Source organism: Meriones unguiculatus, chromosome 2 (genome assembly GCF_030254825.1).
Source record: "Meriones unguiculatus strain TT.TT164.6M chromosome 2, Bangor_MerUng_6.1, whole genome shotgun sequence".
Classification (NCBI taxonomy): domain Eukaryota; kingdom Metazoa; phylum Chordata; class Mammalia; order Rodentia; family Muridae; genus Meriones; species Meriones unguiculatus.
The window spans coordinates 136,904,783-136,921,458 of NC_083350.1; the positions used below are offsets into that span (position 1 = coordinate 136,904,783).

At 44.2% G+C, this 16,676-nt stretch overlaps 1 protein-coding gene across 1 annotated transcript in view; it reads left to right on the forward strand.

Moving 5' to 3' along the window:
- Positions 1–16,676, forward strand: part of Pld1 (phospholipase D1) — a 215,427-nt gene that overhangs the window by 8,121 nt on the left and 190,630 nt on the right. The window lies entirely within an intron of this gene.

Genomic DNA, 16,676 nt, shown 5'->3' on the forward strand with positions numbered 1-16,676 from the left:
GCACAATAGACTAGAATAAGCGGGTGAAATAAATATGAGCTAGTCAGGCAATGAATAGCTTAGGCAATTATCCATAAATAATAAACTCTCAGAGTCGTTATTTTAGGAAGTGAAAAGCCCATGGGTGAAAAGACCACAGTTACAGTGTTTGTGGACCTAACGTGTCTCATTCCCCAGTCAGAGCTGATAACACAGATGCCAGTGTCCTGAACCTGCTTCTAGTTGGGTTCCAGAGCAGTCCCCTCATCTTCCAGGATCAGCACAATCAGCAGGACAGTTCCCAGATAAGAACAGTCATCGTAAGTGAGCTGGAGGCTGCACCCTGAGCGTATCAACTGGGAGGAATTGGTCCCCTTTGTAATGGCAGTGATGAGCAGTTAGCAATTTACCAAGATAAACAGCTGATGCCTGTCAACTCAGCACTTAGTGGGAAACGCAGGAGGATTGCTGTAGGCTCCATAACAGCTTGAACTGTGTGGTGTTGTGAGAGACCAAAAGATAAATTAGCAGCTATATTATTAAGACCTGAAGTAGGTAGGTAACAAAGTCTAGTAATGCCCTGAGGGGAAGGGCCACCTCACTGCATTCTTTCCCCACCCACTAGAGATACAGTTGCTAGGAAACTGGCCCATCCCCCTAGGGAGGGACACCAGGTCATTAATGGTCTGGGAACCTTCCTATAGCCAATTCATTCAAAATGTAGCATTTTAACCAATAGATGCTTGCCAGGCAGGAATTGCCCCTGCCTTGGGCATGCTGGGATGGACCAGAATCTTTAAATCACCCAACTAACCTGGGCACCGCGCACTTGGCTCCCACCGCTTCGGCGGTGGGTGGGTGTGGGCATAAGCTGCAGCTTGTAATTTACAATAAAAAGAACCGCATGTATTTACAGCAGTGTCAGTTCATTCCTGGTCTTTTGGGGTTCGTGAACTGGGCAGAACAGTTGCATAAAAATACCCCTTCCCCATAGGCCCATGGGGAGTGACACTAGAAGGTGTGGCCTTGTTGGAGGAAGTGTGCCACTGGGGGTGGCCTTTAAGGTTTCAGATGCTCAAGCCAGGCCCTGTATGTCTCTCTCTCTTCCTGCTGCTTGCAGATCCAGATGTAGAACTCTCAGCTCTTTTCTCCAGCTCTTTTCCCCATGTCTACCTTTGTGCCACTCTGTTTCCCATCATGATGACAATGGGCTAGATCTCTGAACTGTAAGCCAGCCCAATTAAATGCTTTGCTTTATAAAAATTGTGGTGGTCTTGTAGCTCTTCACAGCAATCAATCCTCAAGACAGACTATCAAATGAAACCTTGTATCAAAACAAAGGAAGAGACCCAACCACCTTATAGGACCAAGCTGAGACAAGAATGCATACTACCACACCTTGACATGGTTTGCTCAGTTCTGTGCATGCACCTCTTGGCCCCAGCCTCCAAGTCTTCCTCTGTTCAATCCACAGCTCCTTTCAGTACCTCAGGATGATCACTCTCTCTCTCTCTTTACATTTTCATCTTCCCAAAGTGTTAAACTTTTTCTCTCTGCTTTCACCACCACTTGTGTGTCATTTGTTTATTTGAGACAGGGTCTTGATATAGCCCCAGCTGGCCTAGAACTTGCTATGATTTACTGATCCTTTTGCCAACGCCTGCCAAGTGCTAGAATTACAGGCATGTGGCACAATGCCTGGCATCCTGTGCTTTTTTAAAAAAATTGGCTTGATGGGATAGGTGGCTGAGCCTGGCTTGTTGGCACTGTAGAAGCCAGGGCTTTAACCCTAGTTGTAACACTTGGTTTTTGAAGTCTGGTCTGTTTTACTTAACACAGTGATCTCCATTGCCTTCAGCAGCGACAGGATTCTCTTCTCCTTCATAGTCAAGTAGAACTCCACTGTGTATATACCACATTTTATGTAACCATTCTTCTGCCCATGGGCATGGGTTCCCCACGTGGGCTACTGTGAATAGTGTAACAATAAACATTGACAGGCATCTATCCTGGACAGGACTTTTGCTGTTCTTCCTTTTATTGTTTGGGACGTTTTTGTTTGTTTCTGTGTTTTGTTTCATAATGAACTTTTGACACATACATAAACATACCAAAACCTACATACACAGTCAGGCACACGCATGCACAGCTCCTCCCATTCATATACCTCCATACGTGCACATGAATGAGCATGCGAGTGCACACATACAGCAGGGCATGCAGGCCCGGGACAGGAGGGGAACGATCCTTACCCTGGACTCTTGCTCCAGGCTGGGTCGCTCGGTCGGTTGGTCCCATGGCTCACCTGCTGCACCAAAACAGTGCGACAGGAGTGCACCACCATCTTAGCCTGTGCTAGGAGTGACCCAGGGCTTACGCAGCTAAGGACATATTCAACAAACGGAGCTACAACCGCAGCCTCCCTAGTACCGTTAGTTAGGTTGGTCTTGTTTTACTCTTTTTGAGACATGACCTTGCTCTTTAAGCCCAGGCTGTCCTCAGACTCACTTTGTAGCCAGACTTGCCCCAAACTTGTGACGATTCTCTTGCCTCAGCATTTTAAGCACTGGGGCCGGTCTCATTTTAACTTTTTTTTTTTTTTTTAAGATACAAGAAAACTTATGTGTTTTCCTCAATTTAATTTCAAGGGCCAGAGAACAGAATAGATGGTTTAGGTCAGCAAGAACAAAGATCATTTCACTCTCCTGGATGTATGTTTTAACCTTAACTCGGATCCCATGGTCAGGACTTTTCCTGTTTACAGTCGTAACCAACTCCAGGCGACTGTCCCTTTTTCAACAAGCCTTTGGAGGCTGGCTGTGGGAAACCCAAACTTGTCATCTCTAACAAGCGTAGGTGCAGTGTAGCTCCTAGTTAGTCCCATGCAGTTCAAGCCCTCGAGAAGAGAAGCATCGAGCTCTGAGGCTGGCACTCTGGTGCTTTTCCCACAGGGGCTGTCCTCTTGCCCTCTCTGCCCCAGGCCCTCTGTGCAGAGAAGCTCAGCCTTTGGGACAGCGTCCTGTCTGCCTTTCCTTTTCCTCTTCTGCCCAAGTCCTTCTCCAGACTGACTCTCCCTCCTGAGTTAGATAATGGGGTGGGGGAAGGGTGAGGCAGGAAGAAGCTGACCATCTTCTTCACACCTCCTCTATTTTGTTCACTGTCTGGGGCATTTGACAAAGAGTAACACAGCTGTTGGCATCTACTGGGTCTAGGGCCACCACCAACAGTTTTCCCTCCCACAGAACCATGTGCACACCAGAGACCCATTAATATTTGATGTCAATGGCACTTATCTCATCGCTCATCCCTGTAAGGGCATCCAGTTCCCCAAATGTGCATGCACCATGCTTTGAAGCCCTTAGGCGCTCCTTAATTTACCTTCTGACTTTTGACTATTGTAAACGCTGGCTGGCGGTTGGGGGAGGGTGCACTGGGGGTAGGGACTACACAGTCGTGGACACAAGGACGGAACAACACCAGGTTCTTCTCTGGCCCATTTACCAGCCAGTTCTTCCTGTATCACAATGAACCCTTTCCATCAGCAGTCCTCACTGCAAGGAAGTTACCAATGACAAAATGAGAGTTGTTTGGATTTGTCTTTTTCTGCCAGAATGAGACTGACAGCGGATGTCATCGGTCTTCCTTTCTTGTGGTCCACCGTTTAGACACCAGCCACCATCTCTAGCCAGCCAGGAATGGGCAGCAGTTTCCCTAAAACAATGTTGACTCATTTTATTGTGTTGCCTTTTCCTCTTTGGTTATTTACTTATTTAACAGAGGACCTCAAGCATCCTAGCTGGTCTCTCACTCACCAAGGAAGATTTTGAACTCTTGATCCCCTGCTATGCCCTCCTGGGTGCTGGGAATTATAGACATCAGGCTCACCAGGTGCTGTACACTGAACAAAGGACTTTGGGCTGGCTACCACATTCTCCCAATGAGCTAGATCTCAGCCCATGGTTTTCTACGCATCTCTTCTGCTGTCTTCCCCACTACAAGTAAATACTTTCACAACTCAGCCTCTCTGCGGACTGTGTTTCTTTGAAGAAACTCCTCGCATTCATTTATGTCTTCAGTAGTAACATGCAAAATTTTGTTGACACGTAAGTAATTAATGTGAAGCGTCACATTTACATTGCTAATTACCCATATGCTCCTACTGGTGGGCAGCCAACTGAACTGCGTAGAGGCAAAATCCAAACAGGAAGGAAAAAAAAAGAAATGAAATCATTTCTCATTTGCAACTAGTAAACCTGACTCGTGCTTAAACAGACATTACAAAAACCCACCCCTCTTAAATACTAGCCTGCCAACTCTTTTCGTTTTTTTTTTTTTTTTTTTTAAAGTTACAGCTCTTTAAGTAAATTTATGAATTTGTGTTCATGTGTGTGCAGAGGTCAGAGGATAACTTGGGTTGTCTTTCCACCTCTTTCCACCACGGGTTCTAGGGATCCAACTCAGGCCAGTAGGCAGCAGAGCTATCCTGCTGGCCCAATTTTTGTTTTGTTTTGTTTTTTGATTCACACTTTGTTTGAAATCAACCAGTTTTTATATTTTATGACCCCCTACAACATTTCCATGTTAGCCAAAAGAATATTACTAGTGTACAGGGCTAGGGTTACTCACTAGATAAGCTTGAGGGTGTGAATTCAAATCCTCAGAGAACCCAACTACAAAGCCAGGTGTGTATACCTGTGCCGGAAACAGCAGCACTGCTGGGGCCGGGGTGGGGCTGGGACGGCATTAGGGCTGGGGACAGGGTCAGGTGGAGGAGACGGTCGTGGACGGGGACAGGGTGGAGGAGGGTTCTGGGTTATGCTGGCTGGCAGCATCAGGTTTAGTCAGACGGAAACCTGACTCAAGGGAACAAGGTAGGAGATGAAGAATACCTGATGGCCTCCTCTGGCTAAACGCATATCACACATCTACAAAAACACAATGATTTTTGAAAGCTGCTTTATGTTACTTGTGAAACCAGAACTCCTAGAAGTAAAAACAAAGCTGTGCTAGTCAAAGGAAAGAGATGATTTCACAATCCCCAGCAAAGTAGGGAAAAATAGTAGACTGTTTGAAAAACATAAAAAACTGGCCAGGCAGTGGTGGCTCACACCTTTAATCCAGCACTCAGGAGGCAGAGGCAGGTGGAGCTCTCTGCGAAGCCAGCCTGGTATACAAAGTGAGTTCCAGTGTAGCCAGGGCTGTTACACAGAGAATTTGGAAAAACCAAACCAAACCAAAACAGCACAAAACAAAAACATAAGAGCTAAAATATTGCTTTGCTACTTTTCTGTGGCACTGGCTCTCTATTTTCCTCCCACTGGGAAGTCGTCGTAAAAAACACCTGCTGGGCTTGTGCTGCTTTGGTTTCTGAAACAGGGTCTCACTATGTAGTGCGGGTGGACCTTGAACTCAGCATCCTCCCCTAGGGCACGGGGTTTTGGAACGGAAGACGTTTGCTGCCCCACTCAACAAGAGAGTGTTTTGGCTCTCTTGACTGACAAAACATTATCCACCGAAATGTCAAAAGATGTTTTGACTTTGTATGTATGTGTGTGTGTGCATCCTGTTTTGCTTTTCTGTTGCCATAAACACCTTGGTGTTGAGGAGGAAAGAGTTTATTTGGTTCACAGGCTATTTAGACCATCTTCAAGGAAAGCCAGGGCAGGAGATCATTGCCGGAACATGGAGGCAGCAACGGAAGCAGAGACTATGGGGTATGCCTGTCATTACTGGCTCGTTCTCTGCTCTGCTCAGCTACCTTTCTTGTTACAGGACAGGCCCACCCGCTTAGGGATGACACCTCCCATGGTGGGCTGAGTCCTCCCATATTGATTAGCAATCAAGAAAGTACCCAGAAGGTGCACCCACTGGCCAACCTGACGGAGACACTTCCTCAAATAAGAATACCTCTTCCAGCAGGGCGTGGTGGTGCACAGCTTCGCCCGCAGCCCTCAGCAGGTGGATCTGAGTTCAAGGCCAGCCTTTTCTACAGAACTTGGTTCCAGGACAGTCAGAGCTACACAGAGAAGTTCCGTCTGGAAAGGTCAGAGTTCCTTTTCCCACACATGTCAAGTTGACAAAAACTAACTTGCCAGTGTGTGACAGCAGGTATGCACATGCCACGGCATGTGTGCGGAAGTCTGTGGGGAACTAGTAAGAGTCAGTTCCCTCCCTCTATCATGTGGGCAGGAGTCTAATGCGGTGCCTTCTTTGAACAAGTGCCTTTACCTGCTGAGCAACCTTGCCAACCATGTGGAGACATTTCACTAATAGAAAGAGTGTAAGGAAATAATACGGGAAACAAATGTGAGCAAGTAATTATGGAAGAAACATGTATAAAAAAAAAACCGCACAGTATAGAGTACTTTCTAGATGGTGCAGGGGAAAAGATACGGATCAGGCTTATGCTAGAATCTGCTTAATTAAATACGACAGGTATCATCCTATGTGTAACTTGATTAAACACACATGATCAATAGTGGAGCTAGCAAGAGATCATAGACTGTTCATCAAATAGGAAGTAATTTCATTTTAGTTGTTGATGGTTCAAGACAGGGTTTCTCTGTGTAGCCCTGGCTGTCCTGAAACTTACACTGTAGGCCAGGCTAGCCTTGAATTAGGAGATCCACCTGTCTTTGCCTCCCCAGTGCTAGGATTAAAGGTGTGCACAACCAACGGCCAGCAGGAAGGAATTTTTGATCAATGTAGTAATTGTAAAAATAATGTTTGTACTTATTTATATGTACTACATTTTTTTTTCTGAGAAATGAAAGTAGTGTAGAAATTGAGAGATTCTATTTTACTTGATTGAGAGAGTTGCTAAACATCGTGTCTTATTGATTCGGCAGTCACGGCTGTTCATAACCCGCTCAGCAGCTGAACTATACCTGTGCTGATTTGAGATTATTTTTAAAATCATGGCACGGTTTTCAGTGTAAAGAGGAGAAAAGTGCAGATTCTTCTCATTCCAAACCAGTCTCTGGGGCTGAGGGCAGCTCAGCTGTAGAGCACTTCCTGCTCATGGAGGAGCCTTGCGCCTGGTTCCTCAGTAGGCAAAATAAATGCAAAAAAACAAATTGAGCTAGGCATAGTGGTTTGTGCCTGTAACTCCAGCATTGAGGCAGGAGGATTGCTGAGAGTTTCAGGCCAAGTTGAACTGAATAAGAACACCTTGTCTCAAAAGAAACAAACACACAAATAAATAAATAAATAAATTAAATAAATGCTAAAATTTAGAACCTAGGCTAACCTCTAGAAATTACTCATGAGCTTTCTAGAAAAGGCCCACCTCAGACCCACGCATCAGAATCCAGATTTAATTAATTATTTATTAATTAAAAAAAAAAAAAAGAATTCCTACCCTCGGGCCTACACTCCCAAGTTCTAGGAACACAGGTGTGCTCCGCCCCTCCTGCTTTATGGGGTGTTAAGGACGGAACCCACTGCTTCACACCTGCTGAACTCTCTACCAACTGGTCTGCATCCCCTGCTCCCCAAAGCCAGGTTCTAACAAGATCCACCCATGACTTGCAGGCACATAACACTTTAGGAAGTAAACAATAATGAGATGAGAATTATTATACCTCTCACCTCAAACCGTATTCACTAGAGGTAGGGCGAACATCTGGCTACCTTGCTGTATGCTGTGGCTGGCAGAGAGTTTTGCAGCTTGGCAAATGCTCTGTTTTATCTTAATTCCCTTTCTGTTACTTCGCCTTTGTGTCTTATGTGCTTTTTGAAATGATGAGTTAATATCACGACAACAAAGGAGATGTTTCCATTAGAGACCATGAACTGAGAGCTGAGGACGAGAAAACAAGGGGAAATGCACTAAGGAGAAAACGAATTACCTGTGCAGAGATTTCTAGAATAAAGGCAGTGTTATGCACAGACAGGCTTAGCTAAAAACCGTGCCAACGAAACTGAGGACAGAAAGCAGCTTTGGCTGCAGTAAATTTTGGATCCTGTAAATAGCTCCAAAAACCATGTCCCTTGCTTCCACTCAAGGAGCAAAACTCCTGCATTAAAGGTGCTGGACCCAGGAGTCTAAAAACTGTTATCTGATGTCACTAACAGAGTACGAAGGCTGAGGTGAATTGGCTGAAGGCTGCCAGGACAGCCAGTGAGACACCATTTCTAGATATGTTTGTAGCGATATTTGTGGGAGGGATTTGCATAGGAGTCCAATGACTGAATAAAAGTAACTCAGCAGTTTGGTGGGTATCATCCAGTCCCCTGAAGCAGAAAGAAGGAAATAGCATGGATGTGGCCAGTTTGGTCCCCATCTTCTGCCCGTGGGTGTTTGCATTTCTCATTCCCAGTTTGGGACTTCCATTGGGGTGTACCCCATTGCTCAGCAGTTTTCAACCAGAGGAATTTCCGCCCTTTGGCTTGGGAGGAACAGTGTGGAACTTCTCAGCCTCTGTAACTGTGTAAGCCACTTCTTCCTAGTAAGTCTATATTGATGATGATGATGATGTGTGTGTGTGTATGACAACTCACAGGAGTTGGTTCATCCCTTTCACCATTTGGGATTGGACTCAGGTTGTTGCACTTGGCAGCAAGTACTCTTATCACTGAGTCATCCCACAGGCGCCTAAATCTATGCAGGCTCTTAAGTCCCGAGCCATTTCTCTGCCCCTGTTATTGATATTGTTAGATAAACTTACACAGGAGTTCAGGTTATTCATGGCCTCATTGCATAGTCCAGTCCAGGCTGGCCTCAAACCTCCTGCCTCAGCCTTCCAAGAGCTGAAGGCATATGCACTACATCACGTGTGCCTTGTGTTTGTGTTGTTGTTTGGGTTTTTGTTTTTGTGTTGTTTGTTTTTGATTCTCAGAGATGCTGCTTTTTCAGCTTTTTTTTTTTTTCTTTTCTGCTCACTTTCTGGAGTTTGTCTGGGAGCTGATCACAGTTACTCTTGCAGTAATTTGAACACAGTTGTAGTAAGACAAGGCACACAACTGTCTCATTCTAAAAGGCTTATTCACTTTGAAATGCTGTCATTTGCCTATTTAATAATTATGTTAGCTTATGTAAGTATGCAAATCCTTAGAAACACAGCTCAAAAAGTATGTGAACAAGGAAGAATTTGGAAGCTAGTTTATTCTTCATCTGTTTTTAAGACAGGATCTCTGGAGTCCAGGCTGAGCACAACTCCCCATGAAGCTGGAGTGATAGTAAACTCTCTATCCCCTGCCTCTGTCTCCCAAGGGCTGGGGTACAGGCCTTGTCACCACGTCCAGGTTGAGACTTTTGAACCGTAATTAGACAGGGCAAGTCGAAGCTCTTGGGTCTGTTGGTTTTAAAGCCTCCACAGGGGCTGGCTGAAAGACTGCCCTCGGTGTTGCACTTGGGACTTTTGGCAGCAGGCTGTCATGTGACTGGAAGCCCCCAAGCTGCAGGAAGCTAAGCTAAGGTCACAGAATCAGGAAGCCTCCCTACAGCCTGGCAGTATCCGCTCTGTTCCCCATTTTCTCTGGAGGCTTTGGTCTTCTTTGTGGTTGTTTCTTTTCTTATTCTAAGCATGACTCTCTCTCTCATCTGTATGTCCTATGGCTGAAGTGACTAATTATGAGCAGAGGGCTGAGTATAATAAAATATTTTGCTCTACACCTTATGTTTCCAGATACACATGTACGTAATGCCTAATTAATTAAAGTTGTTTTTGGATAGAGGGTCTCATGTAACCCCGGCTAGCCTCAAACTTGCTATGAAACCAAATATAACCCTGAACTTGCGGTTCTGCTTCTGTCTTCTGGGCACTGGGTTACAGGTGTGCAACCACCATATCTGGCTTATGTAGTCTGCAGCTTCGGGCATACTAGGCAAGCACTCTATCAGCAAACCACACCAATAGCCTCTTAATTACCGTTAATAATTAAATGTTTGTGAGTGAATGAAGGGTGAAATGTTCCCCTCCCCCCAGCCTCATAGCATTTTGAGTCAGTGGAACTGTTTGGGAAGGGTTAGGAGACGTGGGCTTGTTGGTGTGCGTGTGGCCTTGTTGAGAGCAGGTATGTCACTGGGGTTTCAAAAGCTCACATCAGGCCCACTCTCTCTTTCTGCCTGCTACTTGTGGATCAGATGTAAGCTCTCAAATACCACTTCAGGGTCCTGCTTGCCTGCCTATCCTGATGCCAGCCTCCCTGCCAAGATGACCACAGACTAATCTCTGAAACTATAAGCAAGCTTCCACTCAGATGTTTGCTTCTATAGGTTGCCTTGGTCACGGTGTCTCTTCACAGTAATAAAACAATAATGAAGACAGGAGGGAAGGAAGGAAGTGCAATGGATGGTTATTATTTGGTGGAGTGAATGACTTGGGAATTACAAAATTATGCCAGAGGGAGTGTGAGGGACAAGCAGCAGACAAGCAATGGATTCTTTCCGTGTGTGAAGGAAAAAGATACCAGGGGCTCAGAATCAGGGTGAGGCAGGTGACAACACCAGAGAGGTTCCAAGGAGTCAAAATAAAATTAAGAAGCCAAGCAGACAAAAAACTTCCCTGCCACTTCTAGCTGGAAAATGTGATGCATCTTCATCACATCTTGGCTTCGCCTGCCTTCCATTGATAAGCAGAAGTGATAATCACTGTTTTTCATCTTTACTCACTGTCTTATGATTTATTCAGAGTGGTGTGTTCATTGCCTTGCTTTTCTTTTCTTTCTTTCTTTCTTTCTTTCTTTCTTTCTTCCTTCCTTCCTTCCTTCCTTCCTTTCCTCCTTTCTTTCTCTCATTTCTTTGTTTGTTTTGAGACAGAATCCTACTCTGAACCTACCTCTTGCTGGCCTGAAACTCACTCTGTAGGACCACAGTGGTCTCAAATCCAGAGCAATCCTGCCTCTGCTTCTCTTATGCTGAGATACAGCTGTGCATCCTGATGCTCAACATATGTATGTATGTGTGTGTGTGTTTGTGTGTGTGTACTGATTGTGTTTTAAAGCTTTCTGACATTTTTTACATTTCTATTTGGAGAGAGAAAGAGAAAGACAGAGAGAGAGAGTGAGCATGTACCATGTTTCAGGTATGGAGTCACTTGCACACATGGAGGTCAGAGGACAACTTTTCCAAGGTTGAACTCCGCTCACCAGGTTTGCTAGTAGATGCCTTCTCCCACTGAGCCATCTCACTTGCTTGATATATTGTTATTTTGAGACAATGTCTCAGGTAGTCCAGGCTGCTCTTGAACTCCTCATCCTCCTGCCTCCACCTCCCAAGTGCTAGGATCACAGTCATGCACTTCTTTTAATAATCTCTCCAAAAAGTAAGCCATCTTGACCCAGGTGACAAATTCAGTGTTTGTCCCAGCGTCATTTATAAACTGCGGGAAGCTCTAAAAATAGTCTCAAAATCTTAAGTAGGCAGTTATGCTCTTCAACCATTAAAGTTATATTTAAACAAAGTCTAATGATAGTTATATAACTTAATTTATAAATCATGAGATAAAAATGACTCAAAACTGTCTGTATAGCATTGTACTAAGCTTAAAACACTTGTGCATAGAAAAGAAACTTAGAGGAAATATCCCCAACTGTTAATAATGAGCCATACGGTGGGATTATAAATGTTTCTATTTAACAAGTTTTTCCTGGTTTTTGATTTAATAAGTTTTCCCCAGGTTCTTCCACGAAGGTCTCCAAGGTCAATTGCCACAGAGGACAAAGGTGCAACCCCTCGGGAATACTGAGGTTCTGTGTCCTGATCCCAAGCTTGGCAGAGCTAGCACCTCTATTTTCATAAGCAGAATGGGATGAGCAGACTGTCTGAGAGGAGAAGAATGCATAAAACGCAGGAAGAAAACAAACATTGTATAGCAGTGGCAAGCTGAGCTGCCTGGCAGGGCCCTCCTGACTCGGTGGTTACTGTGTGCAATGATGCTCTTGTGTGAGCAGTGAAAACCTCCTGAAGAAAAGCATGGGGCTGATGTGGGTTACTTATGGGCCACACCTGAAGGTGAAGAGAGCTGCTAGCAGGAAGAGGAAGCTGCATGTCTACCAGGTCCTCTTTCTTCTGTGACCTCACAGAGTACCTGTGCCAAAGTGTTCCTGCAGGCTATGCTGTGTGGCCTGAAGTCTACACCAAACCAGTCTAGTACCCTCTGACCTCCTGCCCTTTGACCAGCCCTCATCCCCCTTTCCCCTGGATATTTAACATGCTTGGTGTTAGGGTCTTTTGAAAAGATAAGGGGGTTGGTTTTTGGACTCTGGGGAACTGTTAGTTGAATTTTCTTATTCAGTCTGGCTAGCCCTCCATTAAGAAATGATATTTGGAAATTGACTCCGAAAAGAATCAGTCTCCTGCCCCTGACATTTTCTCTTTGAATTTGTAGAAACTTTGCCAAAGCAAACCACATCACTCAGAGCTTCCTTTTGTCTATGAATGTAGCTATAGAAATTAACTACCTCCTCCTCTTCTTCTTTTCTTTTTTTGAGACAGATCTCTCTACATAGCCTTTCTTGTCCTGGAACACACTCTGTAGACCAGGCTGGTCTTGAGTTCAAGAGATACTCCTATCTCTACCTCCTGACTTCTGGGATCCAAGGTGTGTGTTACCACATTGTGCTCAGTGATGAACTTCTCAACATAATCTGGACCCTCTGAGTCTCTGCGTATCAAACACCTCTGTTCATATTCAAAGGCAAGTCCAATTCCAAATGAGAACTCTGGGATACGCTGTCATTCTCTGTTCTAAGGTGGTATGGGCTTGTGATTTGAATAAAAATAGCCCCCCATAGACTCATGGGAGTGGAGCATTATTTGAAAGGATTAGGACTTGTAACTTTGTTGGAATAGATTAGCCTTGTTAGAGAAAGTATGTCACTGGGGGGTAGGCTTTAAGGTTTCAGAAGCTCAAGCCAGACCCAGTGGCTCTGTCTTCCTGCTGTCTTTGGATCTAGATGTAGAACTCATGGCTCCTTCTCCAGCACCATGTCTGCCTGCAAACCACCATGCTTGGACTAAACCTCTGTATTAGACGCCAGCCTCAATTAAATGTTTTCCTTTATAAGAGTTGCCATGTGGTCAATAAAACGTTAACTATGATAGAAATTGGTACCAGGAGTGGGGTATTGCTGTGAAAGATATGGCTGTGTTTTTGTTTGGAGAAATGCAGATTTTGGCTTAGGAAAGCAGTTGAATGCTTTAAGAGGGGTTCAACTGGCCATGCTAGTAGGAACATGGAAGACAGTGGTCCTGAGGGTGAATTGAACTATGTGGGCTGGAATCAAGAAGTTCCAGAGGAGAAAAATATTAATATGTGGCCTAGGATTTCTTCCTTTGTCCAAAAATCTGCCTGAAGCTAAATTAAAGAGTTATGGATTACTGGTTTGGGCAGAGCCTAGTTAGGCAGACAGCCTAGTATTAACTGTATTGTTATTAGTAGCCACACTTATGCAGACCTATAATGAAAAGGAGCAAGCTGAGCAAGAAAAAAAAAATACAAAATGTATAGTTTGAGAAGAAAAGGGGCACCAGGAGGTATAAACAGATTAAAGAAAAGCCTGATGCTAGTGGAATAAAGGGAGTTTATTATATTTATTTATTTATAAAGGGTCTTACTCTGAGCTGGGTCTTACCCAGCTAAGTTCACAGCTGGTGAAAAGGAATGAAAGAAAGGCTTAGCACCAAGTGTGGGAGTGCACACCTTTAATCCCAATACTCAGGAGGCAGAGGCAGGTGGATCCCAGAGTTTAAGACCAGCCTGGTCTGCAGAGTGAGTTCAAGGACAGCCTAACTTAGGCAATGAAGGGGTGGAATTTTGAGGTGTCAGGGACTCAAGCCAGGCCCAGTGTCTCTCTTGCTTCTTGCTGCCTTTGGGTCTGGATATAGAACTCTCAGCTACAGCACCAGGGCCGCTATGTGCTGCCGTGCTTCCCACCATGAGGACAATGGAATGAACCTCTGAACTGTAAGCCTACCCCAGTTAAGTGTTTTTCTTCATGGGAGTTGCAATGGTCACGGTGTCATTTCACAGCAATAAAACTCTCCCTAAGATAGGCCTCGTTGCCTAAAACGGACTCTACACTTCCCATTCTCTATCCGTATCTATTTTGTGCACACAGTGTCATCCTCGAATATACTGTAAGTAAATCATTCAGTCAAATTTATATCATCGGGGGCTGGAGAGATGGCTCAGACGTTAAAAGCACTGGCTGGTCTTCCAAAGGTCCTGAGTTCGATTCCCAGCAACCACATGGTAGTTCACAGCCACCTATAAGGAGATCTGGTGTATAATGAGATCTTGTGTATAAAATAATAAATAATATAAATCTTTAAAAAATTTATGTTATCAAACAATTATATTATCAAACAATTCTATATGCTGTGAGTTGAGATGTAGGCTCGATTTGTAAATAAGTCTTTTGGTACATTTAAAAGTTTTATTTTTCATTAAAATTGATCCCAGGGACTTTAAAACTTTGTATTTTTTTGCAGAATACCAATGTAAACATTATAGAGTAAACATACATTATTCTATATACTTTTACACTTAGAAGGAAAGATGAAAATTTTAAAATATTTAGAAAAACTTGTGTGATTAAAACAAATCTCAAGTTTGAGATCAATTTATACATTAGTTACTTCTCTTGTTGCTATCACTGGCCAAGAAGCAGCTGAAAAGAGGAGGAGTTCATTCGGGCTCATGGTGTGCGGTCATCATGGCTTGGAAGACATGTGGCAGCCGGTCACGGCACCCCTGACGTCAGGAAGCAGAGCGAGATGCATACTGTCCACATTGCTTTGTGTATCAGGACCCCAGTGCATAAAATACTGCCACCCATATTTCCAGCAGGGAGACCTTCCTGGAAATGTCCTCACACATACCCCAAAGGTGTTTTTCCATGGTGATTCTAAATTTAATCCTGTTGACAATGAAGATTAAACATCACAATGTATGAGACAGAATTTCTTAATGCTTTCTTTCTTTTCTGGACAATGTAGGCTAGGCTGGCTCCTCTTGAGTGCTGGTGTTATAGGATTTTCTTAGGTTGTGTTTTCCTTTTCTTTTCTTTTTTTCTTTCTTTCTTTCTTTCTTTCTTTCTTTCTTTCTTTCTTTCTTTCTTTTTTTTTTTATTTTCTTGACACCCCTGAAAAGAAATAACCATCACGAAATCTCTGAGGAAAGTCATGGTGACCTGTGGAACTCTAGTATGTCTAAAATTTATGTTAGCTACCATCACTACTGTCACTTCCCTCGGGGTGACATTTGCTATTTTTTTTTCCACTTCTCTACCTCAGGGGGCAGAATTCTGGTCATTGTACAGTCTCTGTTTTATTTATAGTTACAGTTAAGAGAAAGACCTATTGTTATCTGTTAATGCCAAATGTTTCAATGATTTCTTTTAAGAACTCGGGATGTAATTTTACAGCCTGGTGCTTCTCAACCAAACACCTCACATTATCTGAAGACAAGCTTGTAAGAGCACAGTCTCTCATAGGCATATGCTTATCAAATCATCTGAAACTAATAAACCCGAGAAAGGGAGGAAGGAGGCTTATGTAGCCTTTCAGTTACACGCTTGTCGTAATCTTGCCAAACCCCTCTTAGGCAATACCCTGTTTCCTCAGAGGGCCGCACATATAATTGCAAAAATCTGTCAGAATCATAGGATTCAAAAGACATCAATAATTTCTGTCAACAAGGGAAGAGTGACGGCTGCAGGACTCTCTACGATCTTTAGGAAAGATGTGCTCAAAAGAGAAGAATGCAGCTGGGGAGGGCTGGGCAGTTGCAGGTTACAGGAAAACTGAGCCCCACACTGTAATTTCGCCTCTTCCTCTGTCTGGACTGAAATATTATATTTTTCATTTCGTGCACTGCCATGGGCATAGTAAGACATTATGTAACCGGCTCTGTCTACTGTATAATAGTCAGTAAACACTTTCAAAAGGCCAATGGCATTAGCAGTTTGATGTACAGGGCACTGTTGCATCTTTGGGCTTTGGCTGGAAGCGGTGTTGTGCAACCGATTTGGAACTGACTTGTATTCAGAACTTTGTTCCAAAAGAGTTGCTATTCAAACCACATGGCCCCTGGTTTTCTTTCAATGACGACTACCTTAAGTGGACTAAAATGACAAAATTGCTATTTGTAAAGTTCCATGGGTGTCATGGGAATTTCTCATGTTTTCCTTCCATTTTGTTTTTCGTTTTCCTTCTAACATTTCTGGATCAGACCCAGGACTGATGGCAAGCGGGAGGGAGAAATAGAAATGTGGGGTGCGAGGGAGGTGTGTGACTGGGACCAGAGGATTATAAAGTTTGAGCTCCATCTGGTCTTCAGAGCCAAACACGTATATAGCAGAGATCTAGCTAAAACAAACAAAAACACCCAACCCAACCCAACCAAGCAAACACCACACACACACACACACACACACACACACACACACACACTACAGTACCGTGCCTGCGGGGATAGGGTGGGGGTGGGGAGACAGAGAAACAGAGAGAGGGGACTGTCTTCTGTAATCTTAGTTGGGCTGACGGGGCCGATTACTCCCTATTTCTAGCCTCAGTTTCCTTACTTATAAACAGGCAATAACACACTCCCCAGGGATTTGCAAGAAGGCCACAGTTGACCTCCACAAAGCCCCTAGTCCACGGAGTAACTTCAGCCCAGGAATACTTCCCCAGCTGGCTAGCTGTTGGCTTGCAACGCGCGGGCGCCAGTCTCGGCGACCAGATGTCATAG